General features: G+C 42.4%; 1 protein-coding gene across 12 annotated transcripts in view; it reads right to left on the bottom strand.

The window, feature by feature from the left end:
• Nucleotides 1–26328, bottom strand: part of LOC113033075 (ultraviolet-B receptor UVR8-like) — a 307088-nt gene that overhangs the window by 55875 nt on the left and 224885 nt on the right. The window contains exon 1 of one of the 12 annotated variants that reach the window (XM_026186390.1): nt 9115–9258. The exons of the other annotated variants lie outside the window; for them this stretch is intronic. The gene's annotated coding sequence lies outside the window, so the exon portion shown is untranslated. Of the gene's footprint in view, nt 1–9114; nt 9259–26328 lie in introns of those variants that run through there. 12 annotated transcript variants of the gene reach the window in all.

Below are 26328 nucleotides of genomic sequence, written 5' to 3'. Positions count from 1 at the left end.
CCAAGGAGAACATACTATGAGTAGTTTAATGATCTCTCTGCTCTTTTCCATATTTCTCACAGATATAAACTTTGTGCAGATCACTCTAACTTCGGAAACTTTTATTGATTTAGTGCACTTTTAGTTACTTCACACTTTCTTTACGCCTCCTCATTCCACCAACATTCATTCACCTCGCATCCACCTCCCACTTCATTTGTTTTTTCCCCCTCAGTCTTTTTTTTCCCACACAGGCATGGCACGTAAATGTAGAAGTACACACACACACACACACACACACACACACACACACACACACACACACACACACACACACACAGTCATACTCACACAAAAAACACAAGTCCTGGCCTAACCAGAACGTCGTAAAATACCCCAAGGTTAACCTGGATAGGATGGTAAGAGTAGGAGGAGTACTGTGCAAGCAGTGGAGGGAATGAGGGTGGGATGCAGACCCAATTAATCGAACGCTTTGACTCCACTTCCATCTCTTTCAATTTACCAAAATCTGCCAGACAAACTATTAATGTGTGCATTGCCAATGTGAAAACTTCTTTAACCCACATTAAATTCAACCAAGGTCAAAGCAAGTGTATGCTTATGCTGGCGTGGGATCAAACTAGCCCTATTAAATGTGATTTGAGGCAGGAGGGGGATGAGGCGGCAAGAGAGTGGCTGGTATGGCAGGGATCTTGGGTAAACAGCCTGCATAAGGGCATTATTTTCTAAATCCCACTTACTGAGGGCTTAAAGGTAACATTGAACAGCATTATAGCAGCATTGCTGTTTTCATGGGAGGAGTTCAAAAGTTCACAGTGAGGTCCTTTCAGCCAAAACCATTTTGCACAAGGTCAGTAAACATGCCAGAGGAGTCTGGTAACCTTCCTTCAGTTCAACTGCAGGGAGAGAAGGTGGACAACTGGAAACTAAGATGCTTTGTTACATAAACTATAATCTTTCCATAAACAAGTAGATTTTCATTCTTGAACCTAATCGGGTAGTTTGATGACTAAATTGAACTGAAACAGCAAGTAAAGAAAAACTTAAAACGTGGTCTCAGACAGGAATACAACTTCAGTTTCCTCTTTAGCGATCTGGTGTGTTTGTGCTTCTTCCATTCTTAAAATGATGTATAGAGTAAATTGCTAAGCATCAATGAACACGGCAAGCCATTTTTCTACCAGCCCAGTGCCAGTGGTTAATCCTGGCACTGACACTGGCTGTACACTGGTAATACATCAAAAGAAGTAAGAAACATACATCTTCAGAGACACACATATCACATGCACAAACCCACACAAAGGTTTGATTAAAGATAGTTAAATACCTTGTTACAGTCTTGCTTAAGTGTGACAAAATATCCAGGCACTAAATATTAGGCTGAATTATTCTGAGACTCTCTTAGCTAGCTGAAAATAAAGGTAGGGCATTATTTGTAATAGGAGTACTTTATAATGATGCAAAAATCTACTTTTGAGTAGTATAAGAGGATCAAGGTGGTATAATGATAATTTACCACAGTCACAATCTTCTTAGACAAAGTGAATGTGTCAGAATCAAAATTTAAACCAAGCAAAGCTACACACAAAAAGATATAATATATTGTTATATACAATAAAAGCATTTTCAGGGCACCCCATATTGTAGAGGTTTGCAAATCTACTTAACAAGCAAAAGTGGCCTAATTTGATTCTGGGAGGGGTCACAAATCCCTTGGGAGTTGTATCAGGAAGGGCATCTGTATAAAAATCTGCCAACTCAAACATGCAGAGAAACCTGCTGTGCTGACCCCTAATGAACAAGAGAACAGCCCAAAGTAGCTTTTACAGTATAAATATTTCCCAAAAGCATAGAACAGAATTTCATTGGGAACACTGAATGAGAACCTCTCCACTCCTTCTGAGGCTTGTCTCAAGTGTCTAGAGACTAAGGAAACTGTTGCATTTGGACAGCACCAATATTACACCACTTTCCTGAAGATGTAAGGGAAAAAAGAATTGTATGTATGTATTTTCTTGTTTTGTCATTTGCTTCTACTTCCAATTCCAAGTTCATTGCTACAGGATTTTCCTATTTTTTGCTGTAAAACAGTTTAAATCACTCTTTGTAGAATCCAGCTGTTCTAATGCAGGACTGTTGTAAAAGGCTATTGATCACGCCCTTGTCAAAATAGCTTTATCTGATATGCTTGTGTTGATGTTGCAGAATAATGTTGGTCCTGGGTCAACACGACAACTGACCAATGATGCTATTGGAGTATTTAGTTAGCATTAGTTACGAAGTTAGCTAATTCTCTTTTAAAATTAAGACTAGCAGACTAGGGTTACTAGAGTAACCTAAATTTTGCCAAAATTATAAAGACAGTTCTTGAAATGCTTAGCATTTGTACTAGAAGAGAGATTTATATAAACAAGGGTATTTTTTTTCTTTTTTCCCAATGACCTCACACCAGCATGATTAGTCAGTTTCAATAATCTTGGACCACCAATTACGATGATGATGCAGGCACACCACAACACAGGAATATCAGAAACACCTTAAAGTAAGCAATCAGGGCCCTTCTTGGCTGCTGTATATCTGATACTCACTTTAGAGGGTCAAATGATGGAAAAAGTAAGCAAAAGAATGTGAATGGCAGAATGTAACATGAGTAAATTAAGTCTCTAAAGGCAAATATAATTGCAAACTTCATAAAAAGTAAAAGCAAAACATGTTCTGTAATTTGAATGGAATCCATTGAGGGCAAGTAATTTTCCTGTTCATAGTTACGCGCCCTGACTGTCTGCCAATATGAGCCAACTGTTAGGAGTAAGGGGTCCAGTAACCCAGCACTGCTCTGAACAGACAAACAACACTAATGGCTTTCCTGAGAAATTAACAGCTCACAGCAGCAGCAGCAGCATCTGTGACTGTATGCAATCCCCTTGGATGACTGAGGACAACATGAAGTAGCTGGAATATGCATCGTGAAGGGGGCACGTTTGAAAACTGTGAAAACATTTTTTGCAGACTTTCTTACTGCAGAAACATGTAATCAACTCCATGTTTTGCTATTCATTGTGGTAGTTACCATGCTCTTTATGGTAGTGTTTGTGCACTTGTACTCTATTTGGATATGGATGGACATTAAAAAAAAGTGGCCATATTAGAGAACAAATCAGGCTCACTTGTACAAGTATGAAAAATTATTTGGTTTGACTCCAAGTGGGATCATAGCTCACTGAATGTGTGTGGGTTTTCTCTTTGGGCCAGAATCCATAGCTGTGGATGAACAATGCAACTGTGGTCACAAGGCTACCCCCTACACACAGCAACCACACACATGCAGTTAGATCACACTAACCTAGAAACAGCTAGATTTCTGAAAATAGACAAGAAAAAGAAGCAAGCCATTAACGGAATTATATCCTCATTTATTTATTTATTTTCTTTAAGAGTTCCAGTTGTAAAAAAAAATAGGATTAAGGCTGGAATGGGGGATGAAGGTTTTAAATTGTGGTTTAACGCATGTCTGTCAGTGACCATTTAAATTGGCGCAGATAAGAGTACATTTAGAGCACTAAAAATGACTGCACTGGGTTTTGGTCTTCTCCTCTGCTTAGATGTAATGACTCTTACTCTGACTTATTCAGTTGTAGTTATTCAGATTAAAAATCTCTGGTCATTTGCTGTTGTTAGATTTCAACCACTAGCAGCAAGGCAGGAAGTTATGAAAAACCAAAAAAAGGGCAGATAGGCACCTGAAAACACTCCTTTGTTATCTCTTCCACTGTCCATCACTGCCTCGCTGTGTCCATCATATCAAATTCAACACCATAAATGATCATTAACTCCTCACACTTGTAAACCTGTTACGATTACAAATGACTGTCACTAAGGCTACATTTTTAAGATGAGATTTTTCCAAGTTAGTTTTGTCAAAAATCACTGTTCACATAAAAACGCAAAGCACAATTTTTTGCACCGTCAGTATGTGGCAACATAACCCTAAGTGTGAAGACATACTGGCCAATCAAAAGGCTACAAATAAGGTGGGGCATGTTGTCTACTATCACATCAGTCTGCATGTTGAAGTGTCCTCAAACATGCCCCTGATGTGCGTGTGAAAACTAGGTTAAAAGCACTTAGGCACAGAAAACGTGCTTGCATGGGTGAATGAGGCTTGTAGTAAGAAAAACATCGACTTGCTTCCTTCTTTGGATTGTGTAGGCAACAGAATGGACTCTGCAGTTGATTTCTTAGCTGCTGCTACAAATGAAGCAAGGAAATGCTCCCCTACACTTGTGAAACATTAAAGAACCTCAAACCTTAAGGTTAACACAACCACACTTTCTGTACCTGGACTGATACACTTGAAATCAGTTACACTTGCCCCCTGCCATGCCTGTCCGATAATGGCCCACCTTCTTTTGTGTAAAGAGCCGATCATGTTTATTATTGTTTCCTCGAGCATGCGGTAAGGCAGCGGGTGAACTGAGGTAAGTGGGTTAGAAAGAGAGAGGGAGAGAAAGAGAGTCTGAGAGAGTCGTCAGTGCAGAACAATCTCAGCATCAGAATTCAATACAGTGCCTCATATATAGTTTTGCCCTATCTTTACCAAAGTATATCAAGTCCACTTGAGTTTTATAGTTTTGCCAAAACGAATACTTGTGTGTAGGCAAATGTGTAATTCATGTCCATTGGCATATCTCTTGCTTTCCTTTACTGCATCACTCATAGGTGTCCAACGTGTGATAAAATAGCTACACTCTTTTGTTTAACAAACACAAGCTGCCCCGACTGCTTTAGTTCGTCCCAATAAATACACTTTTTCCCCACCACAGCCACATTACAGCAACAGAACACCACTGAATACAGGAAAATGAGGGAACAAAAACAAATTAGGGGAAGAGCCCTTAGAAGAAACAAAAGACAAAAGAGCAACTCTCAATAGGAGAGTTGCTCACCCGATACAGGGAACATTCTGGTTCAAGGCTGTCAGTCAAATTCACTCTCAACCCCCCCTTTCTTTCCCCATCCGAGTCCAGATGCACCTGGAGGAATCCAAGCAACCTTAAAAAGCACAGAATCCCAAATGCATGCCCATTTGTGTGTGTGTGTGTGTGTACGAGAGGGAAAGAGAGAACCCAGATGTTTCTTTGCCCTTGCCTCTCTCTCTCTCGCTCTCTCTCTTTCTGCTTGCCTAGTGGGGTGTCTGATGGCCGTGGACATGTGCACTCTGTTGTGACTAGTACCAGATGTGCTCCATTGACCCAAATCACCTAGGCAGTAGAAATGCCACATAGGCCCGAATCTTCAAGACCCACCGCACAATCACACACACCTGTTTCCATTCATGAGCTATGCTGGGAGAGAGGTGCATCTTGGGATACGCTGTCAGCTTTTTTCATCTGCTGCTTATGTCTTTCTTGTTCTCTTCATAGTCATTGTCTCATGCTCTGGGATATAAATAGGGCCTAAGAGAGATTTCAAGGTTTTGTGAAAACAGGCCTAATGACACGGCAGATAGATATTAATTTAATTTAATTTACAAACAGAAAGAGCTGGTACTTGGTAACCAGATATTCTGGGAGGAGGCCTGTTTGATTTGGGATCTTATTTCATGTTACTGATTCTGAATTAGCTTAAGTAAATACACCTGCACGACCTCAGAGTACTCCAAAGGTCAAAGTCATTCAAACATTTAAAGAATGGTAATTAAATTACCCTTGGTGCTGAATAACTTTAATTTGGTAGCTACACAAATTGCTTCCAGCTTTTGTCTTCTACAAAGCTCCCCTTCAGCTGTGCTTTAATATTTTATCAAGCAGGACTTGTAGCAACAAACAGCCACTCATTTTCCAAATCTTAAGTAATCAAAGCTAATTCTGACCATTTAGACGTGCTCTCAGTTTTCTGTTGTTTTTGCTGTATTTGAACAGGCAGATGTACCAAGAGAAGGAACTTTACGACAGGGACTAAAGCTAACATAAGTAAGCACTTCCACGCCAAATGAACTTCCTTGTCTGTTTGGCTGATTTATTAAGTGAAATAAAAATGGGTCCCTGCATGGTATTAGTGGGTTTTTCAGGGGGGCGAAATGGGACCTAGGGCCCATATTTCAGCTGCCTTGTGGGAATGTTTTGGCCCAGGTGGGGCCCCTTAATATGGTTTAACTGAGGTCCAAGTGAAGGCAGCCACAATGCTCTACAATAACTCTTCATTTTGATCTTGGCCTATTGCCAGCACGTCTACTACCTGAGTCTCTTTGAAGAGCGACACATTGGCCTGGGTATTTAACCATGCTGTTTGAGGTCCTGGCGCTGGGAGCAGAGAGAAAGAAAGAAGGGAGATAGAAAGAGAGAAACCGACACAGAGAGATACAGAGATAGATGTAAAGAGGAGGGAAGAGAGTGAAAAAGACTGCAGTGGCAAAGGCAATAGAGGCTTGAACTCTGATGAAATAATCCAGTTTGTTGAGCTGACAGTCCAGACAGACAGAGAGATGAGTAGCAGCGAGAGAACAGCAGCCCTTTGGTGACCTGCAGTTGTTTTTATAACAGACCCCGTCCTCCCAGCGCTTTTGATTACAAAGTGAAGCTCCCTATCTGCTCATTTTTCACCCTGGTCAATACTCTTGAATGCTACACATGAACATAATGTTCTCATGTCACATCCCTGTTGCTTAACGCTTACAAATGTTTGTGGTTATGCCTATTTATAACAATTACAAAGCAGGAAAAAAGCAGCTATTAAGCCAAATTTCAATTCACATTTCCCTCCGTATAATCGGAAAGCTAACTTTTTTTTGAAACACGGTATCAAGCTGAATGGAGAATGGATTACTCATGCAAAGAATCCACTCCTTTATTTAAAAAGAATTAAATAACTTTATCAACTCTCATGTCGGCAGCTTCAGTGTGTTTATACCAGCCAGCTTGCTACAGAAGAGTACTGAAAGAGCTCTGCTGGATGGAGCTCTTGGCTTTGATATAGTTTCTGGGCTGGAACTTTGGCAGCGTGTTAAATATTAATAGCGATTAACCCAGTTCAAGCTCTGCAGCAGAGAGTACAGACAGAGTTCAAAGAGCCTTCTGCTCTGTGCGGGCACTCTCTGCTCTCCAGCAGTTTAGCCCTGCTATCAGGAGGCTGCTGCTGCACTGCACCACAGACCAGACTGGCCTTTCTCACTTCAGCTCAAATACAGAGAGAGACACATGATAGAATACATACAACATGTGTGAACAGTATGTACAAAGACGTTGTAAGAGGCTTTTAAGATAATTAGCCAATAATGAAAAGACAGCCTGGCTAACCTCTCTGTCCCTTTCTCTTCTGTCTCTATCTCTCTCAAACTACTGCTGCCCTCCCTCCCTCCCTTCTTGTTCTCACTTGCTGAACTCCTGATAAACTCAGTCTTTCAGAGCTACAACATTCCTCAGCCTGGCACATTCACCCCCACTAAATAGGCCTGGACACCTCAGAGATCAAACACAATCTCCATTGTGCTGCAATTACCCAGACCTCTGTCAGTTCCCCTGCCCTTCACCCCCACCTAAACACTTCTGTGTGCTTGTGTGTGTGTGTGTGTGTGTGTGTGTGTGTGTGTGTGTGTGTGTGTGTGTGTGTGTGTGTGTGTGTGCGTGTGTCTGACTCTCTCCACCCACCCCTACATATATCCCTCTTGCCCTCTGGAGATGATGGTTCTGACGCACTGGGCCTCAACAAAAGCAGGCTTTATTTACAGAGAGAGTCTTTGGAGAGGAGTCCGGGGCAACTGAGTGCTGTCAGAAGGGAAGTGTTGGCTGGATGCTTCGCAGAGCGCTGAGAACCAAGCATGTGTACATTCGTTAACACATGATCCTGTGACCCTTTCTGCTCAATTGCATCAATTTAGAGCATGTTAACTCTTTGCTGGGTAGGTCAAAGTGTCACACTTGGTGAGTGTTGTTTTACTATAATGTATTCATGGAGAATGTGCGGTCAGCATGCTGAGTTTCGGAGGGCTTCATTGGTATTTATATTTGCTAAATCTAGGCTGCGTTCAAAATGCTGTGCCTAGATGTGGCTTTTAATTTGTAGTTGAAAAGCAGATAGCTGGGTTTTTTTTCTCTTATTGACATTAACATAGCTTACTGGCTCACCACATCGCTCTTGTCTGTTTTGTTTCAGAGACTCATAAATCTTCAATGTTCAGAACAAAGTGTCCTTCAGGACCTTGGGCACTTTGACCATCAGTTACACAAACATTCTGTTTGTTGGTTTAGGCAAAAGTGAAAGCATATGCTACAGGAACTATAACTCACTAGCCTGTACACAGATCTCCTCAGGACCGACTAATACTGAACAATCCTGTTTCAGGCTAATGTGGTGACATCATTCCCAATAGCAATTCCTTTCATGGTCCATTAGTTAAAGCTGAAATGAAAATGTCAAATGAAAAATTAAAAAGTTTAAGAGAAATGGAAAAAAAATGACAAAAAGCAAACTACAAGCATATTACAATCAAAGCCTTCTATGAGTAATCCTGGGTAAAAGGAGGGGTAAAATTCCTGGTGTCTGGGTCTTTCCGCCTTATGACTCTGAAGCGGTGAGAGCTGCGGTGGGAATGTGAGGTCACGCTGTCTGCGTTCTGTCCCCCATGATGCATCTGCCAATGAGTGCGGCCCCACTGTTAGCCATTATGTACCTATTAGCCTTGATTATCTTCTGATAGCTGAGCGCCAGTTGGTTTCACTCAGCCTGACAGTTGCAGCACTTTGTTTAACCTTTTGACTGCCATGGCATGCCCATCCAACAGAAGCAATAATGATGGGGGAATCAGCAAAGGAATGGGATGGGCGATAGGAAAACAAAGTCAACATGGAAGCATTTAAGCTTCTCAAGAACAGCATTACAACCAACACCTTCTCAGAGGTGTCACTTGATGCTGTATTTCCTTGCTGAGAGACGCAACCTTGGTCCTTTGCTCCACTATCTTGCAACAAGTGTTAAAAAAATAAATACAAATAAATAAGAGCAAGAAATAATAAAAATGACAGTGGCAGAAACACAAGCACCGTAATAAATCGCTCTTATCTTTCTTAACATATTCTTTTATGTATGTTGCCTGAGTGACACAACGTGGACACTTACATTCTGCTTTCTCCCGCTAACATCCCCCACGAGTCTTCACAGATCTGCCTGCCAGACATATTCAATTTGCAGCTCATCCTGGTCCCCTGTCTGCAGACGTGAGGAGTTATCTGAGACAGAATGAGAAGTGAGAGTAGAGACATAGAGAGCGGCTGGGATAACATGGAGCCACATGGAGCTCGGTTTCTCTGTCCCAGCCTTGTGCTAATCTCTCTGGAGAGACAGAGGTGGCCATGTTGGGTCAAAGCCTTTACATCAAGAACTGCAGGTCTGGACAGCTGACCTTGGTCTGGTCAGGTGACAAGAGAGGTGGGAGTCGGGAGTGTGTATGTTGGGTTACAGAGGGCAAGCAAAAGGGGAAATATGTGTGTGTGCGTGTGTGTGTGTGCGTGTGTGTGTGAGAGAGAGAGAGAGTTGTAGAGAGATAGGGAAAGAATGTTTGCTGGTGTGAGTGTTTCAGTGTGTTTGTAGTTTATCTGTTTGTAAATGCAGACGATGACACACCAGACCCCCTGTGGCAAGGTCTGCGCTATAGCACCGAGGAGTTATGCTAAGAGGTGTCCAGCTTGTGGTCTGTGTAAGTGTAAGTGTGTGTGTCCTTGCAGCATGTTGACCTGTGATAAGCCCAGTGGCGAGGGCTGGACCCCTGCTTAGTGACAACCACAGAGGGCAGGCAGCAGGCGAGAGGGGGGCAATTCACAAACCTTTAATGAGCTCTGAGGAGACAGAACTTGTGAAGAGGCGGTGGGAGTAGAGAACAATTATATCATTACAGTATTTCATAATGTCTGAAACATTCGACTGCAAATGCAAGGCAGTCTTCTGGAGAAACTAGGGCTACTGAAAGCTTTGTGTCTGCTTGTAAGGCTAAACATAAGAAAATTAATAAAAAGCATCACTTTGTGAATTTACATACCTTATTGGAGGTATGTGAACTAATCCAATTACACTAAAGATTGAAAATACATATCTAATGAGTGAAGATATGTATTTTTTCTATTACAAATACATCAAACTATAGTCTATTTAACTATCTAAAAATACTGTATGTTTTTCAGTTTGAACAGGCTCCTAATGAGTGCAACTGATAATATGTTTTATCTTTTTAAATAAGTGGGCGTGCTCCAAATTTTTATCTTGAATAAGTTGAACCTGCAATCAACAACAGCAACAACAAAAAAAAATTGCATTCCATTCTTCCATTCTGCACCTGTTGACCTTTTTCTCACCACTTTGCCATCCCAATTTGTACCTTCACCCATCAGAGACAGTCAGGGTCTGGGAAATAAACATCTATTTTGGAGAGGGTGCCGCATGAGTACAAGTTTCTAATAATACCACACCAACCGGATAATAGGACTCTCTAAATGACCAACCAGCTGCTAGTGCTGCCTATCTTTCTTAATCCCTCTCCTCCCTTTCCTCTCCTTAGGTTAAAAGGCAGCAAGTATGCGGCTGAGTGTGTGCATTTGTGTGACCTGCAGGGACCTTTTGCCGTGACACAGCCTGGGGTTATAAACTCTGAGCTTTCTTAGCCTACCTCTCAAAGATTGCAAAAATATTTATTTGCAAGTGTAACAACATGACATTGTCTCAGATGGAGACACGTGCGATTTAGGTATGCAAGCAGCATGCATGGATACACACTCGCACCCACCACATAGTCACTCCAGCCTTTAATCCTTCGTTTTCAGTCAGTGGGAGACTCTGTGTGCAGGGTCTCTGCCCTTTGTATTGATCACATTGAACATGAGAAGGACTTCCACGCAAGGGCCTGTCCTTTGAGAGGAGACATGTATGAGGGGAATGAAAGGTCAATGAGAGTACAAAAGAGATTGGCAGAGGATGCAGTGGGACAAGACGAAGCAACAACAGAAACAGAGTGAGCTGCAGGGGTACAAGAAAGTATGAGCACTAAAAAAAGAAAATAAAAAATTGCAGCAGCCAAAGCCAATTCAGTTTTATTGTGTGTAAATGAATCAAACATTGTGGAGGTCAGAGCACTTGCACCTTGGCAGCGACCTCACTGATCTCTTCAATCAAATTAAATTGAGACCGGCCCACGTGAGGCATCAGCATTAATCTGATAATCTATGATCACAAGATGGCACAGGTGACAAGTGCTCTGACATGGCCCGTGAACTCATCTAACATTATACTCACCTTATCACACGGTGTCAGATACATTAAGGAGCATAAGATAGAGACAGAACAAAAAGCACACACAGTTTTTCTTTTCTCCTTTTACTGCACACACAATACTCCCTGAAATGCTTTGTTTGAATGAAATTTATTGCCGTGAACAAATTTGTCTTCATCTCTCATTAACTGGGGTTATGTCTCTTAACCCCTATTACAAAAGCAAGTCGATGATTCTATCGCTCTTCCCAGTCATAGCAAACAACACGACTGACTTGTATATTTTTTTATAGGTGCTACAAAATCCTGAAATGCTATATTGAAAAAAAGAATGAATGCAATGATTTGGAAATCATTTAAATTCTAAATGTATTTGAAAACAGTGAAAAAAATAGCACCTAGGCACGCAGACTGCTTCTGTAAACATTTGTGAAAGAACTGGTCGCTCTCAGGAGTTCAGTGAATTCCAGCGGGGTCCTGTGATAGGGTGCCACCTGTGGAATAAGTCCAGTCGTCAAATTTCCTTGTTACTAAATATTCCACAGTCAACTGTCAGTGGTATTACAATGTGGAGGTAATTGGGAATGACAGCAACTCAGCCACAAAGTGGTAGGCCATGTAAAATCACACAGCAGGGTCAGTGGATGCTGAGGTGCACAGCACACAGAGTTCGCCAACTTTCTGCAGAGTCAATCACTACTGACCTCCAAACTTCATGTGGCCTTCATGAACGTGGTCCATTGTGGTTGTTACTCTATGCAGAGTTCAAAAGCTAATAGTCATGGTATGGAGGTGCATTAGTGGACATGCTGTGGGTAAACTTGCACAAGTAATTTATCTAAACTCCAGAGGAAGCTCTGCCTGGGAAACTGAACATCTCACTGACAACAGTAGAAAACGACTAAAGTTTCAAAGTAACAGCTAGCTGGCTATCTGTAAGCTTGCTAACATTATGCATACAAAACTACAATCCAAATCCAGATCAGTTCTGAGCAAGCTAACTAAATGTTAGCTTGCTCGGCCTCTCTTAAATTAAAAGAGAGTGGAAGAGAGGCACAGAGGTCGGGCCAAGGGAGTGAGAATAAATGGTACACCCTTTGGTTCTCCCTGAAAATCTGGCCTCAGTCCGGTTATTATAGTATTAAAAAACCTCAGTAACAGCCCACCTTATGCTTTCGAGTGACAGCATCTTATGGGTTCCTGCATTCCATTAAGCACTTTAGGCTGATCAGTGCCCCAGGAGGTTGATAAGCAGATTATGTCTGATTAAATTTGTATCAGTGGAATTTGAGCAAGGGACCTGCAAGGACAGATACATTTAGGGGTGTTTCCCTCCTTTCCTTCCTGTTTGTTTGCTTATGACGCATACGGAGTTCATCGCTTTCTTCACCAATATACATTATTACACTTACTACAAGTCATGCACACATGCATGACATGTATGCACAGTGAGTGCGTGCTTTGACCTCAGGGACTAGTACATCTCAAACGTTGTTACTTCTGAGTCACCAGTGTAAAACAAAGCAAAATGAGACTGTCACTGGATATGTTCAGTTTTCTAAGAAGGGTGCGATGCCTCGGGGAGTTATTACACCCACTCCCTATACACATATTAATGCAAACAGCCTCTTTCTCTCTTTTTTGAAGGCCTAACATACTCTGCAATACTTTTCAGCTTTTTAGCCGGGAGATCAATATAAGTAAGTGTGGGTGGGGTAAATGCTGATTTGTGGATTTATATACTGAAAGTGTGACTGTCTGAATGAGAGGTAACAGCAGGTTTTCTTTCTCAGGATGCAGGGCAGTAAATCACCATCCCCTGGCTGGCTGTTTGCCTGACAGTTTGACTAGATGACTTACTAAGTACATGGAAACCGAGGTTACATTAGCATGTTATACAACCCAGAGCTGGTAAAAGAGAGTGAATTAAAGTATTTTAAAAAAATTAGAAGCTTAAAATGGATAATATTTAGCTGTGTTATGCAAAAGGCAATGTTTAGAACATATCACCAACTTCATCTTCCTCAACTGGTAGGCTGTCCTGTCATAAAAGAGGTCATGCCCAGTTGTCTTGTCTTTCACAGGGGGTGGAGACATCTTATTGTGCCAGGCCTTGAGAGCTTTTGGAGGATGCTGTTCCCATATCTAAACCACATGCTCCCTGTGCAGTCACAGCCCTCCATACAACAGAGCAGTAAAACCCTGGGGGTGAATTCTTAAGTACTGCTGGACCATCTGTGGAGGTGGGCTCAGAGCTGTAGACTGACAGAGTTTAGCCACTGGGGTTGTCACTGACAGCCATATTAGCACAATTCTGCTTCTCTGTGAATCACTGTCTCTGTGTGGGCTGGAAATAGGTTAGGACTAGACCAAGACCAAGCCAGATCAAGCTAGAGTGGGCCAGATCTGACAGAAACCACTATAATTTCGTGGAAGTATAAATAACCCTCCTCTGTGTTTGTGTAACCTCCACTGGTCCCCTCTGACAGGGTAGTCATACACATTACACACGCTGAAACATATATTCCAAATACAGCTGAGCAGGCACATGCACACACAGACACACACTGTCTCCGGTCCATTTCTCATCCAGCGTGTTAGCCCTGCAGCCCGTTATCTCGACCCCAGGAGAGAACGGGTCAGGTTTGGGGCCAGGGAAGGTGTTTCTGATGAACTAGGCACTCACCTTCTACAGACACTGTGAGTGATGTTCGAATGTTGGACTCAAGAAGGATGAGGTTGTGGAAATTAGGGAGAGATGGAAGTAAAAGCTCTCCATAGTTTCTCATCCACTGCTTACAATTAAAAAGTCTTTCTGTCTGACTGGAAGCCACATGTTTGATGATTCTTAACATCTGTCAGTCTCTGCCATTCCAGTACAAAAAGTGAACTCTTGAAGTAAAAAGAAAAAATGTTTCTAGATACAGCTCAAATAGATTCCAGCAGTATCTTAAACGTATTTCGTGTGACCACATGTAATTAGATTTAGCTTCTATGTACAAATTTGATTGTATCAACTGGAAACAGAGACCTCTGCTGAACAAAAATGGCTCTTTATTTTACCTAGCAAACCAGCTAGCAAAGATAACAACTGCAGCAACTTTAATTGCTTTTTAGATTTGTTTTGATAGGGACATTATTATTTAACTGAAGGTTTGACTGCTTAGAACACAGGATTTACTCACTCGTAACTCAATGGAGATCCCACTTGTAACCTGTTTATCAAAGACATATTTTAGTGCTAAGTCTGTTAATCTATACTCACTCCCTTGTTCTTTTTTTCCCGGCAGGTTCCCACATGCGCGCTGCTGTTTATGCCTTAGCTTCAGCCCAGTAAAAGTGATGGCTGTGTGAGGAGTGTTTGACAACTCTTTAGAGGAGTCCATGGAGCTCATTAGAAGGATAGATAGCCAGCTTGGTAGCTAAGACAGGAGAGACAGATGAATGGCAAGAAAGATAGGATGATAACAGAGATAAAAGAAAGAGGATGAGACGGAGGGAGAGAGAGAAACAATCATACAGTAGGAGTCGGGACAGGCTGTGGATGTGGACATGATGTGTGCAAAGTTGGATGCTATGAGCATGTCCCTGACAGGTGATGTTTATATGGAGAAATCTGAGGAAAGAGAGCACTGTTTGCAAGTAAGGTCATTCACTATAAACATTAATTGAGGATTGAAGACTATATCCCCTCTAGACTTCACACATGCTGTACATAAGCTCTACAATCTACAGCTCCTGGCACCTAGTCAAACTCTTGGAGCCAGACCACAACACCCCCCTGCCAGTGACCTGCAATTGACCGTTTGAACCCTACTATTAAGGTCAGGTGGGCTCCCACACTCCAGGGTCAGAAAATGGTCACTGTGCCCCCCCTCCCAGTTTTGTCTCAAAGTGAGGCCTTTTTATTACCCTGATTTATGAAATCAGTAGGCTGAAGGAAAGTAAAGTTTTGAAAAAAGGCACTGATGGCAAAACATAACAAGGTCTTCTCCTTAGTTTTCTCTTAACATTTCTTCCACCACACCCTGACAAGACAAACACACTCCCAGTGTGCCACACAAAATATATTCTTATTGTCCAGTGGGGTCTCAGGATTCCCGTTGTCCCTGTGGATCTAACTATGAAGTAATTTAGCACCACACACACACACACCGACACACATATTTTCTCACTGAACCCCACACCCATGTTCTTTAGAAGAATACAAACAGCCTGCTGATTCATTGCGGAGCCTCTACCGTTTATTAGTAATGAATTATTTTAATGACCAGAAACTCTTGAAGAACAAAACTCTCAGTGCTACTCAAGATATTGTGAAAGGTCAATTTCATTTTGTCCAAAGCAACATTTGGCTCCCACGAACCAAATCAACAAAAGCTTTTGTTACCAAGCCAATGGATTTCTTTATATCCTCTTTTTCAACTTCAACAAGTTCAGAGGAATTGTGCTTATTTCCATGTTCTTTATTATTTTTTGGGTAACAACCTACTAGGTGTAAAAATCATTTTTTTATCATCTTGTTGAGATGTTGTCTACAAAGAGGTAACCAAGACAATTACTTAAATATATGTTAAAAATTATTTAAAATTCCATTTGTGTGAGTAAGGTGTGGAAATCCAAAGCCTATAATAAATAATGGACAACCACCATTAGAACATTAGTCATATCATCAGATTGAAATGCTATACATTTGTTAGGTGATGTTAAAACATTGGACACACAGGAGCATCTATGAGGTGCAAAAGTACAGGCTTCCAACAAAACTCAAGTTTAAGTTCATTGGATATGCTTGATATTCCTGTAGCAATGCTACAAAGTGGAAATATGGAGTGCTGTTAAAGAAAGGCTCTTGTAAGGATCCCTTCCACACACATGAAACCTCAAGTATAAAATTATATAATTAAGGGTATATAATTATATACTGGACAATCACAATGTTTTTTGTTCTCCGTGTGCTTTTGTTTGATATAAAATAATGAATACTCCAGCTATGTCAAAGTCTGAAACTTAATTTGGGTAGGTTTCAGTAAATATAGAAGGAACCGTTAAACAATAAAATGTAGTGCTTTGGATAGACACACATAGTTAAACAAAATGATCATGTTTAATATTTTAAAGACATTCATTTCTTTTTTTGTTGTAGGGTCTGACTGCCAGTCAGAATATTCCACGTCTCCATCCGGAGAAGCTCTTTGGCTTGAGCTCTTTGATTGCTGATCTTGCTGAATACCGAACTGTCATCCAATTATTTTTTTCTCCTTTTGGTTGAATGTGAGCAAACAGAACGCTCTCGTATATGTCTGCAAGATCTACTACATGAGCAAACTGTTCTGTTTCTTTCTTGTGGATTTTTCTTTTTTTAAACAGGCCGGTACTATAACGCTTTTCTACTCAGTCTGAGCACTCACAGCACTTTCGTACTACAAACCTCAGCCTCACACATATTGATACAAGTGCTTTTTAATATGCTTAAACACCAAGCACTTTTAACCTTCACACATTCACACTCCGACAGATGCATGTGAGTCACCTTGTTTCAGTATCTTGAAGAAGGACACTTTGACATGTATGTTGGAGGAGCCAGTAGTCCAACCACTGACCTTCTGACTGGCAGATGACCCACTCTAACTCACTCTTAAAACTAACAGCTGCCCCCACCCCGTTTTAGATTCTTTATCATCTTCTTCACTTGGATGTTTACACCTCTTCTACGAACAGTGACACCTGACAGAGAGTCAACTCTGTGTGAGCTAATTTGTGTAAAAAGTAACAAAAGAAACAAACAGCAGCCATTTATAGTATTGTTCAACCCTATCAAACAGAACACTATGCATTACAAAGGTCACATAGTCCTCACAGACTTCTTTCTATATGTAGTTCTAAAAATATTAAAGATGACACCTTTAATGCTAATGTATTAGTATAAATCCTTTTTTTTTTCACTTGGATGTGCTGGAGCAAATGAGCCAGCAGAACAAAAAAAAAATGTACAGCTGTGCAAATGTTTATTGCATCTCCTTAGATAAGCAGTCTATGCACAAACATGTTACACATAAAGACACTAACTTTCTCTAATCCATAAGCCACAACCATTCCAGACAGCATGCTGTGGACCTCCCACACTTATTACCTGGGATATAATCATCTGCTATCTGTCTTTGCTTCTCCCTCTGGCTATACATAACAGTACCTGTCAATCAAAGTGTTCACTAATGTGGTCCATATGAGACCCGAGTAGCAGGGAATTCTGGAAATCCCATATTCTGCCCTTTTATTTACCCTCCTGTTAGTGAGACAAATTTCCTTATTGACATGAGTAATGGGGTGATCGGACACAGAGGAAGGAGATTCTCAGTTTCGTTTTTTTAACGCTCTAAACACTGCTTATTGGAAGTAGTAGCGATGAAACAATAGATAAGGAAGCACAATGTTATAGATCTGCAGGGCCCAGTTAAGACTTCTTGTTTTGAAATAATTAAATGTGATCTCTGGTGCCCTTGATGCTGGGGGGTAAAGGAACACAAGCAGGTGAAATGAACCACATAATTGAAAAATCCAGTGTGCAATCCAAAACTAAGTGGCCTACTGAAACCATACCATGGTGGGCACAACAAATTTAATAAATAACTGCTGGTCACTCCAGGAGGATTGGGAGTAGGCTCTGCTGAGCTGTCAAAGGGGCCCAATGTTTCCAGGGGTCTCAGAGCCTCCGCCGGGAGAGGAGGTGACACCAAGTGTGTTGTCAAGCGTAAATCCCGATGCAGAAGGCCCTCGCGAGATGGGTGTCCGTATATCAAAGGTCTCACTGACTCGGGCTGCCATTTGATCTCTCCTCAGGAAATTCAAAATTCCAGGCAGATGAGGGGTGAAACTGAGAGGCCCTTAAGCCCAGCTTGTGCTAGTGATTAGGGGCAGCTGTTTCAATTCACATTCTGAAGGACTTGAACTCTGCAACCTGCCACTTTTTTAAGTGGCAGGGCATGGCTTGCACAGACCAGTGAGAAGGCAATGGCCATGGCCATGGTAATGCCAGTCTAAAGCCAGGATGGAATTAAACTTTAATTAATCTCACATTTTGCAGAATGATTCAGTGTAAAGATATGTATGCTCTTTCGTGATAACACACAAAAAAGTATCACCGTATTAAATGTAAACACATGTAAATTTGTTTCTTGATGAATTCGTCTCAGCTGTGGTGCAAAAGGACTAATGACACCACGAGCTGATCGCTCTCCTTTTAAAAAGGACTGTGTTTAAGGATGTGAAATATGAAGGATGAAATGGATGAGAGATGAATTGGACAGATGAAAAAAAAGAGTGAGTGGTAAAAGGTAGGGCACTGAGTTAAAGCGAGAGGTGTGTGACAGACACAGAAAGAATGAGGGAGCGAGCAGAGAGTGGTGCAGGCACATAAACGATTAGTCCCAAACATGAGCTGACAGCTGGATCCCTGACCTTGGCTGGATTTGAGCACAACAACCCCCAGCGTTAATTTACATCCTTTCCATGCCAAGTAATTTAGACAAAATTCTTATTCCACTGAAAAGGAGGAGGAAGAGGTGGGGACCTGGGTCAACCCCTCTCAAAAGACCTCCACAAGTCCAGCAAGTTTAGAGGCGTGGCTTAGAATGAGGTGTCGTTGGCATTATAGGCAACCTTCACACCCTACAGAATCCTTTTGGGCACAGTGACACATCCACATTCAGCATCATATTACTAAGTGGCAATGATGTGATGCTTAGAGGTTTTAGTGAAGAGAGTCTGGGCCTCCTATTTTTACTGCCATGTAAGTTGGGGGGATGCCCAGCTTATTAAACAATGATCCATCTGCTTTTAAACTGACTTGGAGGTCAAACATCGGTTGTGTTTAAGTCAAGGTTGAGCAGCTGAGATGTCAATTGGTAGATGACCATGCTAACTGCAAGAGGCTTCGGTAATACTATTTTATTTCAAGAATTCAGTCAATGTGTGGCAAGATCGTGATAAAGAAAAAGAAGGAAAAAAATCAACACTAAACAAACAGAGAACAACATGGCACCAAATGGATCACAATACAAAAGACTGCCCAAATTTTCCCTGAGTGACCTTTCACTTCTCTTTAACCTTTTGAACTCTCCATTCTGCACCTACCTGTAGATAATCCTAAACTAATGAATCTCTTATCAGGGAGTAACAAGAGGAACCAGTGACCCCTTGACCTCCCTCGGCTATCTAGTAAGTGATTGTTTGAGGACACTTGTCTGAGAACCCATTCACGGATCTAAGGCTCATCACTCACATGAAACAAACTAGAACTAGGCTCAGGAATCATGGCACTCTGATCTGAAGCCCGAAGGGCGTTAAGGGTCAAAACTACCTTAAGGTGTTTGTGATCTTGTGAAATTAGATTTATCATATTGTTACACACAAAAACACGCAGTGGGGCTCATAATGTGAACACAAAGCTGCTCTCACGATATTCTTTGCCCTCTGCCGGAGGGCAAAGAATATCGTGAGGCAGCATTTAATTGGATCAGTTTTCCAGACCCTGTGAACCCTGCTTTGCTCTTCACCCAAGTGAGAGGAACCATGTGCCAGTCTTCTGCTACCCTTATGTGCTGTGTGCCATGCCCTAGATTTATGGCACATTTCACACTCTGCCACCGTGCAGCGAGCCAGTGATCTGGACCTCGCACTGGGGTGTTAATTGGTCAACCTCTGCCAATAAGCAAGACAAATAACTCATGACGATACTGTGGACGACATCTCACATTCTCTAGGGTTGTGTTCGTGTGTTGGATCATTCAGCATGTTCCTGCACCTGTCTGTGTCCCACACTGAAATGTACATGTGTGGGATGTCGTTGTATTCAGAGGACCGGGGAGAAAAAAAAAGGAAGCAAGCACTGACATGATGAGTATGACAAGTAAGAGTACAGATACAGTACACTCTTGTGCTGTGTTCTCATTGCCGAGAAGTGGACTTACTTTGGTTTGTACAAATGCAGAAGAGATTTTCTGTGACAAACCTTGACTTGTTTACAAATGTCGTCTTCCAACTCGCTCAGCTTTTCTTTCTCTGCTGTGGCCATTCTCTCTACTTCCAAAATAAAACACGGAGCAGTAATTTCATGTCAAGTGAAAAAGTATGACCTTTACTCTGCTGCGATCAACAGTGCTACAGTATATGTATGTATGTGTACAGAAAGGGCAGCACCATAGCGGGCCTTAACATTTTAAATATATTTTTTGTAGGCTATAGGCTAACACCATTAAGTTAGGCTAATAAAATGTATTACCTAACCATGTATCTATTCATAGCCATGACCATTTTTACACATATAAAAAGAAACATTATATGAACCAATAGCGTTTTCTCTGCCCACTTGTGCTCACTAATTAAATAGTTGTGTTTTGGTGCTCTCTGTCCTGGCCTGTGTGTATTTCCTCAGCTGATATACTGCTTAACCCAACAACTTCGATATGCTTCCTCACTCAGATGTACAGTATAAGATTTCATGTAACAGTGTCATACAGCCAATTACATTGGTAAGGTTGAGTTTTTCCTCAATCTTAGTTAAATGTATCGGTACTTTCTACTCCATCTGAGCACTCAAAGCAGTTTCTACTGCAAATTTCACTCTCCCAATTTCTCTGACACACTCATTCATCTATCATTCACACAAACAAACACTGATGGATGCATCGGAGGGGCTCAGAGTTCAGTATCTTGCTCAATGATACGTCTACATCCAGACTAGAGGAGCCGGGCATTGATCCAATGACCTTCTGATTGGTAAACAACCCGCTCTACCACAGAAGCCACAGCCACCTCAGTTAATGTCAGTTGGTAGCAGCCAAAACAGAGCAGCACACTGAGCCAACTCAGCTAACTCTAACTCTACACTAACTCTTACGGCTCTGACATTCCTCCATATTTATTGTGTTAAGGCTAATTATTTTTAATGCCCTGTGTTGTAAACTGTTACTTTAGGAAGACCCCGTTCAAATCACCCATGGGCTTGTTTACACAAACTGGTAAATTGGTTAACGACAGTAAGTCTCCTGCTTCTTATTCATTTAGTCAAAGAGTGTTTGTGCAGTTGCAGATGGGCAGTAAATCAAACTCACTGTAGCATTAAAGCGCAGCCAAGGCTCTGGCTTTTGGTTCCAATATAGACTACGTATGTGTTTGACCCTGAACGAATAAACCACACCCCACTTCAAAAGAGGTCGCCACTGAAGCTGATTTTACAATCACAAGATGTACATCACTCGATACCCTGGTGAAACTACAGTTTACCTCAAACAAGCAACATATGTTTAGAGGTTGTATTTGTCTGAACATTATGTGTATGTTGCGTGTGTGCGTGCACATGCTTATAGATGTATAAGTGTGTGCATGTGTGAGTGTATGTTTTGTGTGCAGCGAGAGACTGGATAAACTACATGTGAATCTAAAAATGTATCCTTTGTCTCGTTCTGGCAGTCTTGCCGCTTTTCCATTGACACCAATGTGGCAGTGACAAAAAGAGCCATTGATATAATCTTCGACCATGACAGGCATTAAAGGGCCTAATTCTGCCCGCTTCTGTATTAAGCAACTCTAAAGCTGATTTCAATTGCCAGCTCCTCAGTGGGGGGGGGGGGCAGCAAGGAGGCAGACAGACAAGGGAGAAAGGAAAGAAGCAAGCAGAATCTAGCTGGCAGGCAGAGTGGAGCACCCACCCTCAGCCCAGAGCCTGTAAACTCAGATTAGGGGGTGGATCAAAGCCTGGATTAAATCTGGGCCACTGGGCAAGGGCGGAGATTATGGCACCGTGGCACTGTGTGGCACTGAGGTTTGCCCTCACCACACAAATGGAGATATGTGCATGAACATTCACATATATGGACTCGTCTATATGTATGCAGAAATCCACACGCACCCAAGCACACGTATGAAGTGCATGCAGTATATGCTGCTTTGATTCAAAAACCAAGGAGGTGATCTAAGTTTAAACCTTGATCCAGTGCTCAAGAATGGCCACAGGCAAAAAGAAGACACAAGGCGAGTGACACTGATGGAAGAGGAAGTGTAAAAGGCAAAGAAGGGCTTAGAAATGAATGTTAAGGGTTGACAAAAGGCAAAAAGCTCCATAACCTACACTCTCCACCCACGACTCCATACAATCCCCAAAACACTCAATTTGCCTCACATGCTTTTTCTTACACAATCTTTTATACACACACCTACAGGCACAGTCACACACCCATCCGACAGTATCGTGCCACTGTTGCAAAAATAAACTCGTAGCAGAGCTTCACTGCAGCCCGGCTTTCTCTGTTCGAGTCCCCATCACTGATTTCATCAACTGTGTAATTCTGCCCTGTGCACCCTCGTTGCCAGTGGGCTAACTTCATAAACAATTAATCCACCGTAAACTTCCATCTATGACACTAAAGGTGTTCATTGTTGCCTTTTTTCAGATGTTTTTTGTCAACCTTGCTAATCAGCTTTTGCAGTTCATTAATTTGATTGTAACACTCTGCGAATGCTCTTGCAGGATTAGTAAGATGCGCCGATACAGTAGAAATATTATTTTGGCCACAAATATTATTCACGGTAAACTTAACAAATATAATTGTAATATAACTGCTGGTTGCAGAACAATAAGAGCTCAATAACTAGCTACAAGGCTTTGAAACAGACATGCACTTGTTCGTTTAACATTTAGTATGGGAAAATGATTTACCCCCCCTCACTTTTTGTCACTAAGACCTCGCCTTGTTAGAGGTGAACTTCAGAAATAGTTTTGATCGCTGACTCAGTTTGTTATGTGCCTTTAGGGTCTATCTGAATTCATCCTTCCCCCAAATCTACCCACGTTCCCCTAAGGCAAAGCTCTGAATGTCTTTAAAGGAGTAATGGGGAGACGTGCCAGTGTAATGTAGTGTGCTGACTTTTCTTCAGTCCTCCCAGACTTCTCCCCATCCTGTCTATTCTCTGTTGCACCTCAAACACACACACACAGATACACACACGCACACACACACAAAGTGATTGACTCTCACACATAAAAGAAGACCCTTGCATTGCTGATTTTACTTGATTAAAGTCAGAGCATTGGGGTCTTGACTAAGCTTCGTCTGGGACAAAGAGCAATATTTGTGGGGTCCGTTCTCCCTGAAAGACCCTCTTGTCAGGGGAGGCCCAGAGAGAGTGCTGGGGGAGCACAGAACGGCTAAAGGCCAGGCCATTTATCATAGTCCACCAAATGAAAGAACCCAAATGTCTCTTTCTTCCTCCCGTCTCTTTCTCTCTTCCCATCCCTCCCTGTTGGTTCACTCTCTCTCTCTCTCTCGCTCTCTCTCTCTCTTTTTTTTTACAGACTCTCTTTCCCCTCATCTTCTTTCCTTCCCTTTGTCCAAATCCAATGGGAGCAAAGCAATAGTAGCTCACTGGCATTGCTTGTAACAGAGCGGAGACTTGAGGAGTTGTTTGGAACTGGGCCCCACTCACACTGGGGCCCTGGCGCTTTTTTTGTGTGTGTGTCGTGGGGTGATTTGTCAGGCTGTGGTGGCAGAAGTCGAGCCCCTGAGGTTGAAAGGCTATGACCCCAGGAGTGCTCTGTGTATGTGTGGAGACCCGCCCCAGGCTCAGGCCATAATAGACCTGAGCCCCAAAGAATGGGCATCCAGGCAGCGACAGGGGACCACAAAGGCCTCATCTGCATACTTCAGGTAGACACACTGTGACAGGAACTGACAAGGGCGTGACAGCCTCAATGGAAGTGGGGTACGGTGGAGGAATGAGACTTGTGGAAGAGTGTGTGTGTTTGTATGCGTGTGTGTGAGTGAGTGCATGAAGATATGGGGTCTGATGGGAACATGTACAACTTGCCACCACTCTTCTTGGCCCTGACTGAGAATAATCAATAACAACTAATCTCTCCCAATAATAAAATACAAAATAGCAAACAATGGCTTTGTTTACCCATCTGCGTGTATGCCTCCTGTGTGCCTTTGTGTAGTGTAGACTGCTGGCCTGCATACAAACAGGGCAGAGGGCATGCACACACACGCACACACACACACACACACACACACACACACACACACACACACACACACACACACAGAATCAAACACAAAGGCTGACAGCTGACACACTGCGCCAGCTCCTAGCCTTGCTTCCCTCCATCCCTGCCTTTCTCTCAGCCTCTCCCTTTGTCATTAAAGAAGGAAACACTTTCTCACTCTGTTTGTTTACTGGTTCCCACCTCTCTTTGGGGAGTTAGTAACAGAAACAAAATTCGTTCTCAGCTGGCCGCCTGCCTTGTCCCTGAACACACCCCACTTCTCCTTCACTTCCACTCCTCCTCCTCTCTCTCAGCATCTTCTCAGCATGGATGAGTAGATTACATATGCTTCCTTTCTGAATGAGTTCACTCGTAAATAATGGATTGAGTTATTGTGTGTTTGCATGACTCTAGGATTTTTTTCTTCTTTTTCTGTTGCATGTCACAGTAGTGGTTTAGCTTGTCTCAGAGGGAGAGTTAGGGTAGGGCTTGATAAGCGCTCAGGGAAAGGGCATGAGGCTGCTTTAAGTGTTTTGTACCGTGCATTTGTGAAAACACACACAATGAACTCAACTTTCTTTCTAACTCCTGAAGCATGCTGTATGAACCTTAATTTAAATGCTTGGTTGAGTCATCAAACACTTTCTCTCCCTTCATAAAAAAACAGCAACATTGGAAGCAGATGCTGCTTTCTATAAATACAAGATGAGAGGGCGGAGGGTGAAGGCCTCCCTGTACTGTCCTTCAAAATCCTATCTGGAAACATTTATGATCCAGCAACATGAGATAGAAACACAGCAAGTGAGGAAGAACTGAGCAAGAGCAATGAGCTAAAAGATAAAATGACAGGGGAAGTGTGGCATGTAAGAGAAAATAAAACAAGTTGTACTCAGGGACAAAAAGAGGGAGCTATTTTTTTCCCCTCTTTCTCCATGGGCAAGAATGCTGTAGTGATGCCAGGCTGGCCAAAGGCTAAGTGACAGCGACCAACCCACTTCACGGTCTAAGGTCACACACTGCTGTGCATCACAGAGTCTGTGACTGGGCCTGTATGCACTCAGAGAATGGGCTGCAGCCAAGGCTAAAGTCGATGCAATTATGAGGCAATTACTGTAATGATCTCCAATGAAACCTGCTATGGCATTGTTAAGGGAGGAACAAAAGGATGGGCACGTCCAATTGTTCAACACAATGTACTCTTTTCAAATAACATCGGATAAAAACCGAAAGGGGGTGCAGGGGAGGGAGGGAAGATGAGAGAAAACAGAGGGACAGACGGATGATGATGGAGCTGGTGGTGAGAACAGGACGGAGCTTTGACTTGTTCTTGAATTTCATTGTCAGTGTTTGTCAAAGACTTTGAAACAGTGTTTGCAAAAAGGAATAGAGGGATCTAGAAAACAAGAAGTGTGTGTGTGTGTGTGTGTGAGGGGGGGGGGGGGGTGTTACTGGAAGATAAATTGCCTCTAAGATAAATGCATGCAGGCCAGAGAGGGCCGACCCCCACTCTATACCACCCCACTACCATGACATCAGAACAGAAGGGGAAAACATCTCCTCTTTGTGGAGGAGCGTGATTTAATTTGTACCTTCCAACAAGGGGTAAATATGTTTAGACCATCCCAATGAGCCTGCGATGGCCTGATCAGGTTCTCACGGGAAACTGCTCTGAGCAGGATATCAAGCCTGCTGCATTACAACTTCACTTTTTAAACTAATCTAATTTCTGGGCTCTTCTTTTCTTTCACTCCCCCCCCACCATCTGTTCCTATGTTCCTCTCCTCTCGCGAGGCCGTCACTCCCTGCTGTCCGTGCTCCGTGTCACTCTGACTCACGCCGTTCCCCAGGGATGATCCCTGCGACCTTCTCCATGTCTTACTGGAATTTGACGTCAAAGGTCTTGTTGCTAAGAATGGAGTTTTGTTTAGTAACAAATATGACCCTTTGCCTTTACTTGGTCTGGTGCTCACCGCTTCTCTCACTCTGAGTTTACTTCGCTCTTAACAAAATGTGAGAGTGAATAACTTGCTCTA

Source organism: Astatotilapia calliptera, chromosome 12, assembly GCF_900246225.1.
Source record: "Astatotilapia calliptera chromosome 12, fAstCal1.2, whole genome shotgun sequence".
In the NCBI taxonomy this organism is placed as follows: Eukaryota; Metazoa; Chordata; class Actinopteri; order Cichliformes; family Cichlidae; genus Astatotilapia; species Astatotilapia calliptera.
The sequence above is the reverse complement of the archived record's forward strand: the minus strand, read 5'-3'. Positions and strand labels throughout refer to the sequence as shown.